General features: G+C 38.8%; 2 protein-coding genes across 8 annotated transcripts in view; one reads left to right on the top strand and one right to left on the bottom strand.

The window, feature by feature from the left end:
- The window catches only part of LOC105079746 (myomegalin-like), a 90,688-nt gene that overhangs the window by 31,085 nt on the left and 40,210 nt on the right, over positions 1-19,393 (bottom strand). Inside the window, exon 7 of one of the 6 annotated variants that reach the window (XR_012509180.1) lies at positions 6,236-6,506. The exons of the other annotated variants lie outside the window; for them this stretch is intronic. The gene's annotated coding sequence lies outside the window, so the exon portion shown is untranslated. Of the gene's footprint in view, positions 1-6,235; positions 6,507-19,393 lie in introns of those variants that run through there. 6 annotated transcript variants of the gene reach the window in all.
- Positions 5,912-19,393, top strand: part of SLC16A1 (solute carrier family 16 member 1) — a 29,791-nt gene continuing 16,309 nt past the window's right edge. Inside the window, exon 1 of one of the 2 annotated variants that reach the window (XM_074370213.1) lies at positions 5,912-6,249. The gene's annotated coding sequence lies outside the window, so the exon portion shown is untranslated. The remainder of the gene's footprint in view (positions 6,250-19,393) is intronic. The other variant, XM_074370212.1, reaches the window with a different exon arrangement.

Here is a 19,393-nt window from a genome sequence, read left to right as displayed (position 1 = left end):
CTATGGGAAGCATACACGAGACAAAACAATGAGGGAGTGGTGAAAACAAGGCTGCAGTAGAATGGTATGTTCTGAGCTTGGTCAGAGTTACTATACCTCTGGCTTTGGGGCATTCAGTAGACCAGCTATCCTGGAGGTAGATAACAAAGAGCAAAGGATACTGCTCTACAAGACATTCCAGCTTCTTTTTCACTACTAGATTAAAGGTGGTGAACAGTAAAAGGCATATGTACATCTGGAAGACTTAAAGAAGGCTCTCCCAAAGCAGGATAAAATTAAAGCCCTGAGTCTGAGACTATGAGTTTGAGACACTAGGGAGAAAAGAACTTGTCTATAAGCAGTTGGTTTGGAGACTAGGGCTGAAGGGTGTCCGTTGCAATGGATAAAGTGGGCTATTTCAGTTACTGTGGCCATGTGACCAAAACAGAACCATGGGCCTGGAAAACTGTGAAGTTGTAAGGAAATCCACAGGGTCTCTTAAACTTGAATCCTTATCTGCCAAATGTGCTAACAGAAGGAGAATTTCCTCATAGATAGGATTCTGCCAAACCTTTTTACTAAGACCCTTGTTCAGAAACTAAACCTTTCCTTGGAGATCTTTCATAAATTGCCATTGATAATATGGGGAGGACTTGGGGGCGGGAGAGGAGCATTCCCCTTTTTGCCTGCTTCTTAAATACTGCAGCAGGGACCAAGCTGGAACAGATTTGCCTGCTGCAGTATCTGTTGCCCTACTTCCTCTCTGCCTACCCATTTCTCACTTTCCAACCCCAACACAATTTTCTGTCATTGTTGTTTTCCTCTTTATATTGATGAAAAATAAGGTGTTAGGAATTTAAGAATTCTATTTTCTTTTGCATTATTGGATAATGTATTATGTAGAAATAGCAAGCAAACTGGTACTGTTAGTTCTATGTGGGGAGGTGCTCCATTTGAAACATGTGAACTTGGATGCCCAGACGGATATGAACTCCCTTTCCCTATACTGCTCACCACTCCTTATTATCTTATTCTGGGCTAATTAACTTTTCTTAGTCCTTGAGGGCTTTTCAGTTTGAATACTTGATTTAGATTAAACTTGACTGAAGTTCAGTGATAAGGAGAGTGATGCATGCATCAACAGGCAGACATACAAAACATGACTATTTACCTTCATTTTTGGGGATCCAGGGGAGCCTCTTTCCCTGACTCCTACCAGGCAGCTCTGTGGCAGAGGCCATCTTCCCCAAATCAATGAAGAGAGCCCTCAACACTTGTTAACTCCTGTAAGTCTAAACCCTGAGAAGGGAAATCTAGAAGTGCCTCCTTAGCTGTTGCATGTTCCAAGTTTTCCTGTGTGAGAATTCTCTTCTTTGAGTGATCAATAATGACAACATTTACCATACTTAGGGAAACTTTTACACCCTATCAAAGGAGTACAGTCTTATTCTATGACCACAAAAAACAATCCTATCAGAGTACAACACAATAGGCATAACATTTGAACTCATGATTTGTACAAAAGTGGGTGCGGAAAGGCTTCATTCTCTTAATATGCAGCTCAGAAGTGGATACAGTTGCCCTTACACCTCACCTGGGCACAGATGTCACAGGTACTATATGATGCAGATTCAGGGTTCTCAGAGGTCACCATAGATTGATTTCTATGCTTTATTTAAGCCTCATCTTGCACACCAGTGCAGTGATACGAAGGTCCAGTTAGAACACCCTAGCCTGGCTCCCCAGGCAGGTGGATACATAAGGCTAGTCATTATGATCTAAGAGGCCTCCTTTGCTGCATGCACCCCTCTACTGAGTCACACCAGGCTTGGGGTACAGCTGTTCAGGAGTTCCAACTGCCTGCTGCTGCTGTTGGGTGAGGGCCATAAGGTCCAAGTTCTCACACTGAAAGATCTCACAACATGGAATGTGGGTGCCAGGGCACCCAGAACTTCTTGGAATATAGGTGACCTTAAAATTAAGCTGTTGAAAAAGATGCCCCAACATCTCCACTCCCAGCTTAGCTGCCTAAAGGTTCACAACTATTCCAGATTCAGATAAGCAGAGGGTTCCCTACAGTGCACTTTCTAGTTTCAAAGGCAGCTTTCAGGGCCAACTGTTCTTATAATGATTGTTTAGCTCTACCAGGGATAGAAGGAACCTAGAATATGGTCTTCCTAAATCAAATGACCTTCAAAGTCTGTGATTAGTCTCCTATGGTATTAATAGTTACAAATGACAATTTCTACCCATATATTTATAGTGAGAACTAAATAATGACTACTTTCTGATGATTCCAGACAATACTGATCATGTGACTTTAGCCAAGTTACTTAACCTCTCTGTATCTGTTACCTCTATATCTGTATCTGTCTGTAAAATAGGGGATTATAATAGTATCTAGTCCACAGCATTTTCATGAGGAGTAATGCCTGGCATATAATAAGTATTCCCTAAACTTTAGGTATCATCAATTTATCCTCCACTCTCACCCCCTCTGCCTAGAATACTAAAGAAAGGAAGGGAGAGAAGACAGGAAGGAAGAAGAAAGAAAAAAAAAAAAGAGTGAGCTCAGGGTTAGCCAGGGTCAAAGAGGTAGACAGGTCTGGCAAATATGCAGAATCATGACTAGAAGGAATGTCTGCTAGGAAAGATCCCAAACAATGAGATAGGTTACAAAGAGCATAGGCCAAAACTAGCCTGTGCTGGCAGAGATAAGGAGCAAGAGCCAAGCCATATCAGACCACTGAAGGGAGGAAGGGCGTGGGAAGTGGTCTGCCATAAAGAGAGCCTCATGCAGTTTGGCTGAAAACAAACTGAATTAGAAAATAAACAGATCAAAAAGGAATATTCTTGCTACTTATTCCCCATATGGACTGTTGTCAAATTTCATTTTCCATATTCCCACTTAAATTATTATAAATTTTAAATGGGAGAGTATTCTTAATCTATTAAGTAGTACTGTGTTTTAAAAGAAACTTTTTCTGCTTTATTTGGTGTTGGTGAAGTGGGGATAATAGCATCTTTTTATTTCCTACCTCACAGAAATGATGGAATAACTGAGGGAATGTAAGTGAGGCATGCAGTTCAATTCCAGAGAAAAGACACTGTAATTTTATTTTTCTCCTTTTCCAGATAAAGCAATTGAATAACTTCCACATCTTGAATAGTAACTAGCTGTTATGAACTTTTCGTTTTGCACTGGCATTTCTCATCCCGTTACTAATTTTTGAAATTACAACTCTTACCTTGAAATCTGCAGAAATTTTCCTCACTTAATAACAAGTTTGCAAACAGTCTATCAGCCTTTAAAATAGAAAAGTGTATCTGGGGAATTTCATGATAAAACCAAAAGCCACTAGAGAACACTAAGCCTTCTCTGATTTTGAAAGACCCCCATGATGAAATGTTTTTATTTTAAAGATTGCACTTGGCACAGTGAGAACCTGGAGCCTGGAGATCTGGTTCTTCTGATCATGACATTTATTAGATGAGTGGCCTTAGAAAAGTCTTTGAGTTTCTGTGGGCCTTAATTTCCCTTTCTGTAAAACGTGGGTGGTTATGCTAGATGATCTTCAACCTCCTCTCAGCTCTAAACTTCTGATCTTATGCTTACAAGTTAACTTCTTCAGTGTCTCATGGATTAATCAAGAAGAAAACCTGGCAGAAAAGCAAGGATTTTACCTGTATCATTTCATAATTTTTGCCAGCTCACCCACCCTGATTCTACTTTTTCAGCTAAGAACCTTGGAGTTGCTTTTGATCTTTGCCTCTTATACACTTTATGGACAAATTGTAGTAATATTAATTCATAAACATTTGTTGAGCACTTTCCAAGCTTTACCACTTTTGCAAATATTATCTTATTTGACTTTCACAATGGCTCAGGCTGGTAGATATTATCTTCAGCTTATCTGATAGGAAAACCAAGGCCCAGAATAGCTCAGTAAAGTAACTGCCCAAAGTACCAGGGATAAGTTATGGGGACAAGCCTTCTGATTCCAAAGCCTGTATTCTTTTCACAGCACCAGAGTTCCTGCTAGGGGCAGATCCAGATTTTGTGGGGCCTTAGGTATATATAATTTTGGTGGAGGAATACAAGATTATAATACAACACTAAATAATGATCCTATGACACAATGTTAGAGCCAAGTGAGGAGCCTTTAGAGTTAACCTTTAGGATTCAATTTCATGGTTTCCTATGGTTATACATTTTTGTAGTGCTTACTATATGCCAGAAACTAAAATAAATACTATTTTATTATCATAACAACCCTATGAGGAAGGTACTATCCTTGCTTCACAGAGCAGAGAATGAGGGAGGCTCAGAGATAAAATGATTTGCCTAAGGACAAAGAGCCAGTAAGTGCCAAATATCAAAGTTGGAATCCAGATCTAATCCTGGGTCCATAATGTGAACCTACCACACTATGCTCCTCTCTAAGCCTTCTTTTGAAGTTTCCTGGGAATCATCTTATTCTGCCACTTCCCACTGCATTCCATTGTTCAGGTCCTGATAGTTCACACCTCAACCAGTCCAAGTTTGTCTCCCTAGTTCAACTCTCCTCTCATCTACCCTGAATGCTGCTACTGCCTGAAGCACTGCTGTTCTGGCCACGGAAAGGACCTGGAGTGCCTTACTTCTCTGCATTTATCAAAGGTAAAAAGAAATTACTGCTCATAAGCAGTACTTGGCTATCGACTCCCTACTGTCTTCTAATGTGTTTAACTGTTACTGAAGACTTTTCGTTGTCTGAAACAGGCAGAGTGGGTGAGAGGAAGAAAGCACACGGAAGCATTCAGAACCCTATTCCTCAACCCCTACTCCCTCACGATCCAGATTCTTCATTTGCAAAACAAAAAGCTTAAGGACGAGCTCAAGGGGTTGTAAAGGAATTAAGTAGGGAGGGGGGAAGGCGGAGGGGAGGGCAAGGAGAGGGGGAGGAGGAGGGGAGGAGAGAGGGAGGGAAGGGCAGGGAAAGGACAGGCATCAAGTGCTCGTCAAACGTTGGTGGATTTCTGCTTTACTCAATTCTCCCCCAAAAATCTGTAAGGCAGCCTCGACTCATACCTTTTTGGTACTTCTCCATCATTACTTAATTTCATCACTTCAACAGCATCATAGGGTTGTGAGGATAATTCGGGTGAGCAGCTAAGTATATAATCGGCCCTTCAGAATTGTTAGCTGTAATTATAGCTTGTTCCAAACCTTCAGTGTCCATAAAAATGTGGCCTCTCTGCATGCTCATTTCTCCGTATTTCCGACACACAGTGTCGCCACCCTCAGACCAGCTCTTCTCTGCCGATTTGTGTTTAATACCCACCACTCATCAGATGCTCTGTAGTATGGAAGTTCCACCACCAAAAGCGCCTATAAGGTTGCTTCTATTACTGTTGCCTTTTTAGACAGCAGGAAACAGGCCCTGAGGGTTTCAGTGACTTCCCCGAGGTCACGGAACTCAAGCGGCGAGAGAGTGCGCTCTTAAGCCTCTGGCTTTCGGCTCCTTCCTGGGTCCGAGGTGCACCCGCTTCCATTCAAACCCTGCCCAGCCCCCCACTTCCAGTCGCTTCCTCGCTCGTCCGCGCGCCCGTTGCCCGCCACACCTGAGTCAGGCCCCTGGGAGCACGCCCCATCAGTCCTTGGCGGTTTTCCCCCTTTCTCCGCCAGAGACTGAGGGTGAGATCGACGATGATGTCCCAGACGCGAGTAGGTCACCCCGCGGTCCTCCGAGGGCGGGCCTGAGGGACGAGTCCCAACGAGGAGCACGGCGACGCTGTCCACGCCGCACGGCGGGGGCGCCGCGCGCGGGTCTTGCCGGGACTCCGGTCACGTAGCGGGGTGGGGGGGCGCCAGCGCGAGCGAGCGGGCGCGCGCCTGAGAGCTTGTTGAGGCGCGAGTCGCTGTTAGGGAGTGAGGAGGGGGAAGAGGGGGCGGCGGCCGGGAGGGCCGACTCCGCCCTCTGTGCGCATGCTCCGGCCCCGGCGGGTTATAAGGCAGCCTCACGGGCCCGGCCCGACAAAGTGCTGGCGAGCTGCGACGTGACTACTGCGGCGCGTGGGTGCCCCGGGGAGTGAGCCAGGCGGCCGGCGAAGGACGCGACCTGGACCCTGGGCCCCGTGGAACTCCAGCCGCGCCGCCGCGTCACGCTCACGCGGCGCCGCAAGCCGCGCATAACGGTTAGTTGGTAACTGCCGGCCGCGCGCTCGGCGCAGACCCCGCGGTGCCCTTGCTTCCTCGGCGTGGTCGGAGGGAGCCTGGGGGAGCGAGAGGTTGGTCTCCCGGGGAAGAGGGGGGGGGGCGGCCGGGCAGGGGCATCGTGGCCGCAGCAGCCACGTGGCCTCAGAGCGTAGCGCTGGTGAAGGAGACCTTGGGTCGCTGGGGACAGCGCCTCTCCCAGCAGAGCTGCGGCCCCGTTGTCAGGTGCCGGCCACCGGCCCGGCCGAGGAGTAGGGTCGTGATGCCGGTGACCTTGGGGAAGTCTCTTCCCCTCTAGTCTCCTGTAGGCTCTTCAGGAGATGCTTTTGATCTGGAAAAGAGACGACGAGGGGCTGATTCACGTGGTGCCTCCAGACTGCTGGCTGCGTTCTCGGAGGGAAAGGACTCGGGGCGGGAGTTATTTTGGACTCGTGGCATGCCCGCCCCAACCTCCTCAGCCAGCCAATCCTTGTCCCACCTGGTGACCTGCGGTAGTGATTTGGGGAAGCTGCAGTCCCCGCAGCCAAGGCGTGACTGCAGGGTTCGAGTGGACTTTGCGGAGGGGACAGTGCAGCTGGCAGACGCCGGGAGTGGTGCTGCCGGGAACTCTTTGTCATTCAACCTGTGGCTGCAGAACGTCCGCCGCAGCGCCCTCGCTCTGGGTCTTTAAGGCGGCCGGGTCGAGAGTAATCTGAAGCATAGCGTGACACTTGGTCTGATGCACAATTTTTGTTCCAAATACATCCTTTTTTTTTTCCCCCACGTGCATTTTAACATTCCTTTTCTTGAATTATTTGATGAGACCAGCTGTTGCCAAAACTAGTTTGTAATTAATCTTAACCAAAAAAATCAAACGTGATTGCAACTCTACCCGAGTTGCCAGTGTCTGATTATAAACTAAGTCTATTGATAACAGTAAAATGCTTACAAGCTACTTTGTCATAACTAGTTTTTAAGGTTTTTTCCCCCCAAATTACTCTGGTTTCGAAATAAAATGTGTACACTTAAGTGCCCTGATAAAGCACATTATTTTCCTTTATGAATTGTTTGTATTCTGAGGGGCAGGTAATTAAGTTTCTTCACGATTTCCGCTTGGAGGAGGTACGGGGCATTGAACCCGGGATCTTTTGGGTGCTGAGCATGCGCTCTACCACTTGAGCCTTCCCCAATACTCTGATAAAATAAATGTGGGGTAAGTTACTAGGGAAATGTCAGTGATGGAGTGACCTCTGAATTATGTGAGAGTCTGCAAGAGTGTGAGTAAGAATTAACCATTAATAAGAAATTTTGATGTCAGTTTACCAGCCCACTGAGGTGAAGCAGAGAGTATGTATTATAGTTCAGCTTTTTAGTTAGGCATTAAATATAGCCATAAATCCAAGTTTTATACTCTGGGGTACAATTTTGCCTTCATTTTGCTATAGAAATAATAAAGAATTTAAGAAATCTAGCCCTTAAAACAGGTACTGGGTAAGTATTGAATTTCAACAAAAGTTGAACTTACTTCAGTAATTAATTCAGGGATTAGATAGATGCTGTTCTTTCATCGAATTGCAGTGACCCTTGTTAAAAATGCAAGTTAATGGTCTAGGGGAGCGTTATGTGAGATTTTTATACCTGAATAGGTTTAAATGTTTAGCTGTAAGCTTAACGTAATAAGCTATTAACATACCTAAACAGATTAAAAAGGGGGAAAAAAAGTTCATGCCACCATAGGATGAACCAACTGATCAGTGTTTCAATAGTTTACATATCTTTTGGTAATATTAAATATTAATATTAAATATTAATATTAAAATATTAATGCCTATGATATTAACTCTGGAAGGGATCTTAATGACCAGCTAGTCAATTTCCCTTATTTTACAGATTAGGAAACTAAGGTTGGAGAGGTTAAGTGACTTATCTTAGTTCTGAAAATTTTTTAATGGTTGGGAATTAATGTGTGTCTTTTGGCTCGCATTTAATGATTTTGGCACTCTTGAGCTTTCTCTAAAATTATAAATATAGATATAAATTATTACAGGCCAGAAACAGATATTTTGAATAATAACATCCCAACTTCTTATGTCCTTCATTCCCGTTGTATTTTCCATCCACTTCATAATATGCATTCCTGTGTGGGATTTAGTTCCCTGTAAATATCTACACAGCCAATCTGGTTTTGTTACAGAAGAGGACTAGGAAGATGGGACTTCAATGTGAGAAAAACAGTCCAGAAAGTTTTGAATTTTTATGTATTCATCAATTTGTTATAGGCTGCCAGGCACTATGAGAGACCTGTGATTCAGCAATGAACAAGTTCTAGCCCTATCCCTCCCAGAGTTTATAGTCTAAGTGGAAAACAATATAATTACCACAAGTACTCTTTACAAACAAATATTGAGTGTTATGATAGAGGAAGTGCAGGTTCCTATGGGAAAAAATGCTGTATTATGTAGATGTGAGAAGACACCCAACTTAGTACTGAGGCAATCTGGGTAGGCCTTTTTGAGAAAATGCTATTTAACCTGAAACTTGAAGGATGAACAGGAGCTATCTAGGCCAGGGAGTGATAGTGAAAAGGGCATTTCAGACATAAGTACTGAAGTTACAAAGTACAGGTTGCACTGGAAAAACTTAAAAGAATTTCACCAAAGTAAAAGCATAAAGAAAGAGCAGAGAGAATGGGGAAAGATGGAAGTAGGAGAGGTAGGCAATATCAGATGATGGAAGGCCTTACAAGTCATTTTAACCAAATAGGGAAGGGACTAGGTAAAAATTTTTAAGGAAATACTCTTATCTTGAAGCCAATATGAAGCAGTTTAAGGATTTTAAATGGGGCTGGGAATAGCGTGATCAGATTGTGCATTTTAGGAGCATCACTCTGGATACAATGTTGGGAACAGGCTGGAGGGAGGCTGTTGGAGTTCTATGAAACCACAGTGATGGACAAGATGGACGGCAGTGGGAGGGTGGAAGAGAGAGGGGAACAGACAGGATTCAGTGGGAGACTGGGGAAGCCAGAGGAGTTACGGATATCTCTTTTACAAGATTTCTAGCTTGAGCAAATAATGAGTATGAGTTTATTATTTGTCTCCATTTAACCAATGGGGACATTAAGAGGTTGTGTGACCAGCCCAGGACTGCTCAACTTGCAAGAGTTAGAAACAAAACTCAAATCCATTTCTGCCCTTTCTGTGTTTTTGCTGCTATTCATAGTGGTTTTTTCCCCTTTTAAACAATTTATTATAGAAAGTTTCAAACCCAGCTGAGAGCCATTACTGTCTCATCTATACTCCTGCCTATTCCCCATCCCACCCGTGGACCCTCAGCCCCCAGCCCCTACTAGATTATTGTGAAGCAAATCTTAGATATATAAATATTTCATCTGTAAATATTTCAATGTATCTAGAAGATATGACTCTTAAAGAAAATCATAACCACAATATCATGCCACCTTTAAAAATTAACACCGCTAAATAACCAGACAGTATTCAAATTTTCCTAAATTGTTGCAAAATAATTTGTTTGATCTACAACCCCTTTTCTCTCATTTTCTTCATAATTTATTTGTTGAAGGAACCAGGTTATTTTTTCCTTCGGTTTCCCTCATTCTGAATTTTGATGATTGCGTCCCTCTTGTATAGTTTTAACATGTCCTAGTTTAACATATCCTTCTGTCCCTTGTATCTTCTGTAAATTGGTAGCTAGATTGAGGACGTTGAGCAAGCTTAGATAAGTTTAGGTTTGATTTCTGAGAGGATGCATGGTGTAGGGGAGAAGGCAAATGTAATTCATAGGTGGTGGTGTGTATGTCCATCAGGAAGGATATGATGTTTGGTTGTCCCTCATTCTGCTATATTAAGGGCGTAGCTCCGTTATTTCATCAGTGGTTTGCAAATAGCAGTAATTTAATTGTGCCTTTAATTCTAACATTCTTGAATAACTAGAAAACCTCTATAAAGGAGAAGTAGTTTGAAATTGAAGGGCAAGTTAAAGTTTGTGTGCTTTAATACAATATATGATTGTGACACTATCTTTTTGGAGAAATGTATTTAAATGTATCAAGGTACATGGTACCTCCTCTTTAAAAGCCAGTATACTTTGTTAGAATGTTTTTTAGTACTTGGTGTTAATGTTTCAAATGGCTTTTAGTATTTGCGATATTTAGAATTTCTGTTCTTTAATTGGTAAGTTTTCTTCACTCACTACCAAATCTAAATCTCTACCTGGAACCAGATTACATACAGATTTTAAATTCCTTGAGGACACAGATTCACTGTTCCAGGTAGCCAGGCTTAAAATCCACCTCATCTTAATACTTCTGTAGTGGGCCCCCTGCCCTACCAAATGCAATTAAGTGCCATCCCTTTCTCCCCTTTGTTATCTCTTGTGTCCACTTCTTCCCACCCTACCTCACCCCCTTTTTTTATTCTTGTTACTGCTGCCTAGTTTATTGGCTGCTGCCATGACTGGATTGGTACAGTGGCCTTTTAAGTTGTATGTTATTCCTCCTTTAATTTGCCCTGACAAATTTTTCTCCATGCTTCTAACTGTCTTGCAGAGAAGTGATTAAAACAGCAATAACAATCTTATAGAAATGGTGATTTCTTTTCTGGGTTCATACTATACACAATGACAGCATAAGTTCACATTCACCACAGTGGTGCCACTGGCTGCAAGGGCTGAACCATGAGGAATGCTAGTAGTGTGATTGTCCACACAATCCTGTTGCTGATCACAACAAATAATATTGTTGAGTCCAATTTATTTACAATGATTTAGCCTTTGTATAAAGGAGAAATTCCTCAAAATATACAGGCATTATAAGCTGCATATTTGATCATTCATTGAAAAATGTTTCTTTCCTGTGATTTTGGTCTTCCTATGTAAATCTTCTGAAGATTATTGAATGAATGAATGAAGGCCTGATCATACTGCTCTGGTGTGTTAAACTGTTTTGGATAATAACAGCTTTTGTAAATTGCCTTATTGAGCTTTTGAGAACCAAAGCTAAGTTTTTACTCGATTAACTTTCTCTTCTGTTCTCTAATCAAGGGTTTCAACTTGGGATCCTCAGATAGATCCTCCATGTTGGATGGAATGCAGGGAGTCTGTGAACTTGGTTGGGGGAAAAATTACATCTTTTCATTAACCTCTAAGTAAAATTTAGAATTTATTTTAACTATGAATGTAGGTAACAAATCATAGAAGTATTAAAAGTACTTGTGACCTTGTCATCAATAGAAATTCGTATCATGATACAGTGTTTGTAGCTATCTTGAAATTGTTTAAATTCATCACTGCTTCAAAATTACTGATTATTAGACCCACTACCAGAGTTTATCTAATTTCTTACTTTAAAGACACATTATTATATCTAATTTTAATTGTTTTGACAAAATTATACCTTTGTATACTATTTTATACGTTTAAAACATTCTAATAAGGACTCCTTAGGCTTTCTCAAACTGCCGAAGGAATCTGTGGCACCAAAGATGGTAAGGACTCCTGCTCCTAACTCTTGTACTTCTATTCTGATATGAGAGTGAAGTTAGCCAGAACCTGTGCTGCAGCACAACACACAAGTCATGATGTCATAGGTTCTGTAAAAATTTTGGCCATTGACTTCTATGTACTAAATCATAAATTCTGACCTCACAAATTAGAGGGAACAAAATGCTTGTATATGCTAGGGGAGAGTAAAATGATTTTCACAAATTAAGACAAAATAATTTCTCTTTGTATTCAGGAAGTATATGTTTAAAATAACAGTTTCCAAAGGAGTTGTATTTTAAGTGCCATAAGTTAAGTGAAATAGTGGGTGTCTTCTTTGACTTGGGGGATTTTCTTGCTCTTTTGGGTGCATCAGCAAATGTGCTTGAAATTGCATCAAATTTTGTCTTCAACAGCTCACTGTATTAGATGCAGGCCTTTATTTTGCTCAACTAGGGGAACCCCTAGAGATGTCAGTGAACCTTAGGTTTGAACTACCTGCTCTATAGGTTAGAAATACACTTCCTTATCTCAGTCTGCTGTGATTGTGTAATGATGTTATTTGTGTTTACTTTATTACCTAGAAAACTACTTGATAATCAAGTTGAGGGTAGAAAAGTGGTTTAACGATTACTTGTTTCCAGGAAAATAAAACACTCATTTGAAAATTGTGTATTTCTAATAAAGGAACTGATTATCATCTTAATGCGAACATAGTCTAAGATTTATATTGTTAACAATTAAAAAGGCTGTTTAATTATAGTATATTTTGAGGTAATAATGCTGACTTCTTTTTGATATATCTTTAGTGTCTATTAAAAAGCTTTGCAAATAAATATTTAAGAATGGTGGATAATGCTTTAATGCCAGACAAACAATACTCAACTTTAACACTTTTTTCGATTTGTCTCTTACTAATAAAACAAAACAACTTAGTTCTTTGAGAGAATGAGGGTCAAAAGTAGCATAATACTGAAGTTCAGACTCATTCAAAGGATATTTATTAAATAACTATGTGTATAAGAAATTACTAGAAAGGGATGAAAAATATATATATTTTAAAATAATGGTTTGAAAACGGTTAGAATGAGAATAAACCTTTGAAATGAAATGTCAGCATATTACTGTGTTGCCTCTAATCTTCAAAACTTAAGATATTTTTTATGTAAAACTAAGGATAGTGTTAATTATTACTGTAAGTGAATAGTTCAACTCAGCCCTTTGCAAGAAAAAGAAAAGCTTTCTTTGTTTATCTTTTAGTGAATTGTAATCCACTTTTCTCTCCATTAAGCTTCAGGATACTGGTAGTGAAGTAGATTCTAACAGAAATACCGTCAGTTATATTCAAATATTTATATTCAAAGTAACATCCATGATACAATTTTGACAACACATCTATTTGCAATTTTAATGCAGCCCACTACATTTCTTTTAGATTCTGAACAAGGTAGGTCATATATTAATAAATTAAAATGGCCCACTTAGATCTTGATTTGTTGAATATATATTTGTATTGCTGTAGAAAACAGAACGTATACAGGTATTCCAAAATATAACTTAGAATTCTGCCAAGCAATACCTGCCATTGAAGGAGATAGCCTCCAACTTCCCTTTCTTCACTACCACTCACATTCTTATGTTCTATATAAATGGGAAATGGATTTATATTTGGAAATTCTTGCAATCAAGAAGTAGATTAACATGTGAAAGGGAGCAGGACTTGGACTCAGTATGGACAACAGCTAGTTTTTCAGTTTGCTAGAATCAGGCAAAAATGAAGCATTAAACAAGGCAAAATCTGCCGGTGTCGTAATAACTCAGAAAGTAAGACTGATGAGGTAAGTTCTATGTGACAGAAGTTGTATTCAGTAATTTTTTTCTCTTAAAAACAAAAACAAAAACACCTTTCTGTTTTTCTTAGAGTTCCAGAAAGCATAATATCATTGGAGGGTTATTTCTGGTTTCATATTTTTCTCCACTTCTCAAAAACTGGGAGAGTCAGATTCTTTGAATCTTAACATTTGGTCATAGGGGAGGGTTTAGGGTTTTTTTCAAGTTGAAAGAATAGCCTCTGTCCTTAACTCATGATCTAAAAACACACACCTCAGCTAATTAGGGAATTAGTTGCTTTACAAAGGAAGAAATAAATATGTAACTTTATCATCTTAGAGTTTTCAAAATGCTACCCAAGAAGCACTGAGTAAGAAGTCTTGGAAGGGGTTAATTCCATGTGCAAGATGTAGTCCGAAAAACAATAACGATATTGGTGGGCTGGAATAAAATTTTAGTATAGATAAATTTAAAAATACAGTATTGTCGGTTAATGAAAAATAATTTCATTTTTGCAAATTACTAAATGCTTGCGTCATATCAATATGTGTATTTGGAACAAAATTACACTATCTTTTTTGCTTTTTTTAGTTTCTGACTTGGTCTTTAAGACTAAGGTATCCTAAAGCATTGGTGCCTCTCGATGGCCAATATATCCTTTTCTCCCCGGGAATCATGCAGTTGACCTTCTCTTCCCTTCTTTGCTCATTCACAACTTAGGAACGTATGAACTGCGCATACATACTTTAAAAGTACCTTACCTCACCCTTCCCTACTTTCAGCTCTTTCAGTCGCCTTATCAGAATCTCTCTTCTTTTTCCTTTTTCTTTCCTCTCTGGTTTATGACATTTAAAAAAGCCTCAGTCTTTGCTAAGGGTGAGAAGTGCTAATGAAAAGGAAAAGAAACCTTGTAAGTATAAATTTTAATTATGACTGATATAATAAAGAATTGGTTCTCCTAACTTTTCTTAAAAGATTTGAAATAAGTTACTCTCTAATCTTTGGACATCCTCATCTACCTTCTTACCCCTATAAGTAAGCCCCAGTATTGAAGAGCACTTAAACTAACTTGATCTCACAGTTTTTGTTTTAGTTAATTATGCTACTGTTTTCTAAAATACATCACAGCTGTACAGTGCTTTAGCTTCCCTGTGATGTGACTTTGAGGGTAGTCTAGTTGCCTAACCACACTGAGGTATGATAGTGCCCTGGAAGTTATGGGTTTGCAGTGAAAAGTAAAAAATGAATTTACCACTTCTTTTGACTAGGTGTCCAACTTTTACCCAAGGAATTTAATGACTGCACAGCCCTAAATAATCCACAGACTTGTTATATTGGAACTGCTTTTTAATGTTAAAAAAATGTAGATGTTGGTTATTGTCTGTCTTAAACCTTACCATTGTTGACATACTGAGAATATTGGCACTCTTAACTTCTGAATATTGGTATGGTTCTTAGTTAAAAATGGTTTTGCCACAAAAATGCAATGAAAGAGTGAAAAATAGGCTTAAATTTTTTTTTATAACCTAAGGACAGGTTGACAATATGAATCAAAAATCTTAGAATTTTGCATAAATTCCATGTCTAAAAATCTGTCCTAAATTTCTCGTTCACCACAATTTTTATAGAAGAAAAAAGTAACAACCTTAAGTGTGCAACAGTAGGTGTTTTTTTTTTTTAAGTATGGTACATTTATAGAGTAGAATACCACTATTCAAAAATGCTGTAGAACTAGGCACTTACTAAAAAATGCTTCTGATATTGAATGGGAAAAGCAGGCTATAAAGCAGCATGAAATAAAATTCCATGTTTATATTTATGCTCAGGCATGACTATCCTAGAAGGAAGTTTAAGAGAACTTATATTGAAATGTGGATAACTTAAATGAGAATGGTAGAATGACAGGTAATTTTTTTATTCACATATGTATATGTTCTGATTTTTCTGTAATGAACACATATAACGTTATCTTTTAAAACTTTGCTGTTTTGTGTTTTCTTTCTTATAAAATAGTGTATGTTCATTGGAACAAGTCAAACAACAGGGATATGGAAAGAGGATATTATCTCCCCCTCCCAACCTCCAACCAATGTAAAGTTTTACGTGTACTTGTCAGAACATTTATTTCATTGACTTAATTTGTTTACTTGTTTATTTTCTTTCTTCTCTAGAGTCTAACCTCCATGAGGGCAGGGACCATGTCTGTCTTGTTTACTGCTTTTCACTTGGGGCACTCAAATTTTATTGACTGAAGGCAAAATGTTTGGTGTGTATCCTGACATAATTTTATAAATGATTATAGAGTCCTATGATGTGTAACTTTGAAAATCTTAATTGAAGAAACAATCAAATGAAATTTGATTATTTAGGACATTGACAATTGATCCTCTTGGGGTGGCATGACCCTAAAATCCTGCCTTTGAATGAACCTTCATTAACAAAGTATATATCCACTTTTATTTATTGCACTAATAAAAACTAACCCTTGTTCTTTGGGATTGTAGAGTTCATAAAGAAAGTTACACCACAGTTTGTGCTTGGATTGTAGAAAGGAAGAGTGAAATGGCCAAGGAATACAGGGTGGCACTCAGGAAGTTGTTATTGACAAGAATAGAGAATTAGTCTGCTACTATAAGACTGTTAACTTTTCACCTTGGATGGTGTATCTAATAGCTAATGAGCTTCATTTGTTTTCTTTTTGAAGTCATGTGTGTGTATATATATACACACACACACAAATACATACACATGTATAAATAAGTACGTATATTCACTACCTTTAAGTTTACATATTAGTTTGCCCATTTGCAAATATGATCAGCTTCATCAATTTTCTATACTAATAAAGATTTTACCATCATTTCTAAAACAGCTATAAGAAAATCAGGATTGACATTTGTAAAATTGGGGCCACTGTAGCAACATCATAGGGCTACTGTAGAGTATTAAAGTGAAGATAAATTCATTGGAGTTGTGCATCAGCATGGGCCCAGTCAAGCAGAAATACAAGCAAAAGCTGATTCTTACTAAGTCTGGGGGATCCTGTATTTTGTTATGGAATTTAGTTGAAGTTGCAAATAGCTACAATTTCCCATGTTTGTCACTCATTGAAGTAGCTTGTCTGTCTTTGTTCAAGGTACAGCAAAAGTAGCTTGAACTGTTGTTGTATTGATATAAAAGGTAATATGCATTGATTGCTAGAAAGCTCTGCAGAAAAACTTAAACCCATTTCACAAAACAAGTCAGGAATATTTATGATGTGTGTCATTTGGTGGTGGCACTAAATTCCATTCCATTCTTTGGAAATCTTTCTCAGTGCTTTATGTCCATATGTCTCCATGTTATTGGCAAATTTGTGTTTCTGCCTTTCAAAAAATTTCAGCCTTGAGGCTTTGCTCAGCTAAGCAAAAGGTAGCTGGCTAATATATAGCAAAAATCCTTTATTGAAAGCTGTCATTCACAAGGTAGCAAAGTGCCATACTTGAACACTGTATACATAAGACTGCAATGGACAGAGAGGTGTCAGAAAGCCTGGGGTTGAAGGGGTATTAGTTCTTTATGTTGGAGAAACCCTCCCCCTCAACCTCTACCCCCTTCTGTCTTATTTTAGGTAGTGAAAGGACCCTCAGATCTATCAAACACCCTCTATTTCATCACCTATCCTTTGGCACATGATAAATTTACCTGAAACAGAGTAGCTCTTTTCTAGATCACAGTAGAAATGAGGGCAATTACAAATGTTAGGTTTCATCTGTTTCATGGTGCTCTAGGCTCCTGAGAAGTATGTATTGTGATCTTATTGGGAAAAACTTTGAACAAATTCCAAGTTTGGGTAGAAAATACTCTCCAAGAAGATGTATGGTGTTTAGGACTATAAGAAAATATGAGGAGGACTACAGGGAATACCTGACAAGCCAAAGAACTCTTAAAGGACAGGAAATTATTAGTTATTTTGTTCTATAATAGGATAATCACATGTACTTTTCCTTTTTTGATTAAAGTTGCAAAAATTGACATCCTTGATCAAAATTATTTTAATAATTGAAAGGTTATATAAATATTTACAATACTTATCAAAGTATAAAATAATACATATAGTTTAAATAGGCTAATGACTTACAATGAAAAATTGTAGTCCTTTCTGTACCATTTCCTACCACCCTTTCCCTTATACATATGCATCATCTTTTTTCTGTGATAAATACAACCAAGTTATACATCATTATTTACTGTAGCACTTTAAAAAATCGTTGCCTAACACGAGATTCTGGTTCACTTGAATGAACCAAGATGATAAACAATCTGAATAAACCAAGGGGTATCGATTTAAACACTTTTGTGATCAAAGAAAGTTAATGGTTTAAAACAACAGCTGTTCTCAAAATGTGGTTTATGGATCCGCTCAAGCACCTAAAGACTCAGGGTTGGGGTCCTTAGATTCCACTGTAACTAATAATTAAGAAACTATCACGTCTCAAGTTTAGGTACAGTATCAAAGAAGAATATCCACAATTACCTGAAAAGGCTATTAAAATACTCCTTTTTCCAACAACATATCTGCTTAAAGTTGCTTAGACCAAAACTTTATTGGTAGGATGGTTTGATCATGTAAATACTTTAAAAATAACTAGAAATAATTTTAAAATCTGGAAATTATTAGTAATTAAAATAATATTTTTAGGGACTATAATTATAAAAGCAAGATCTAGAATCAATTTTCATATATTCTGAAAGATATCCTTCTTTAACCATTCTAGTTAGCAAACAGTTAATTTCTCTTCAAGGATAGTATGTTTAATTTCTTGTAATGTGGGTTGGATTTGCCCTGAATAAGGGAGATACAAACAGTTGGAAGTTTACAGAACCAGGTTTACATTTTGTTAGGTTCTTTTTATGCCATTTGATCAAAACTATGCATTTCATAACTGCTGAGTGTTTGGCTAGCCAGTTACAGTAGTTACATTTCTCCTTTTACTAGTGCCTTCTACTTGTTTATGGTCTTTTAAAAAAATTGTCAGGTTTTTGTTTGTTTTCTTAATTTAACTATTCAATTTCAAATGGAAAAGAAGGCAAAAGGTGACGCTTCCTAGACCTTGAATGTTGAAATTTACCTTGGGGCGAGTGGTTCTTAAAGCCATGAAGCTGGACTGAGGCCAGTTATAAAGAGCAGTGGATTAGCTACTTTAGCAGCAACAGCTTCAGTAAATCAGCCTTTCTGGATTTGAATGTTTCCATGTGAATGTGAAACCTAAAACTGGTCTACATTTAGTAACAAATTCTTTTTAAGATAATTGATTTAATATACTTTCTGCCTCTTTTAAGTTCACAAACTGGCCATTGTCATTTTAGCAAATGACAGTGGCTTTGTTTTAAATGTTAATGGAGAAAATGTAGAGAACATAATGAATACTGTTTCCAAGGGCTTTTGTAACTCTTCTGGAGTTGGGGCATTGCATGGTGGGTAGGGTGATCAGCTTTGACTTTCCGTATGTTTACCTGCACAATTCCTGGGAGTTATGAGAAAAGGAGAGAAATAAGAAAATCTAGAAGGTGGTGCTTGTCACCACTGAGAAAAATAAGGGTTATTGTTTCCCATCGTTCTTTACAAATTGAGTTGATGAAGAACTTCCTCACTACCCTATCACTTTTTTTTTTAATCTTTCTGTCACTTTCAGGCAACTACTAGTGAGTCAAAAAATAATAGCTAAGCTAATAGGAAGGTTACTGTGCACATTGTAAGGATTAAAGTATTAGACTTTAATCTCTTTTAGCCTCTGGACTTGAGTACTCTCTCTTCTCAGTGGGGCTCTGAATACTGTGCAAGGGGGCCTGCTCACATAAATTTACCTTTTGAATGAACCCTTTTCTTTATAGTTGAGATTTGGTCAGGTTAAAAGAAAACAGTATGTT

This window comes from Camelus bactrianus, chromosome 9 (genome assembly GCF_048773025.1).
Source record: "Camelus bactrianus isolate YW-2024 breed Bactrian camel chromosome 9, ASM4877302v1, whole genome shotgun sequence".
Classification (NCBI taxonomy): domain Eukaryota; kingdom Metazoa; phylum Chordata; class Mammalia; order Artiodactyla; family Camelidae; genus Camelus; species Camelus bactrianus.
Note: the sequence above shows the minus strand (reverse complement) of the source record. Positions and strands in the feature narration are given on the sequence as shown.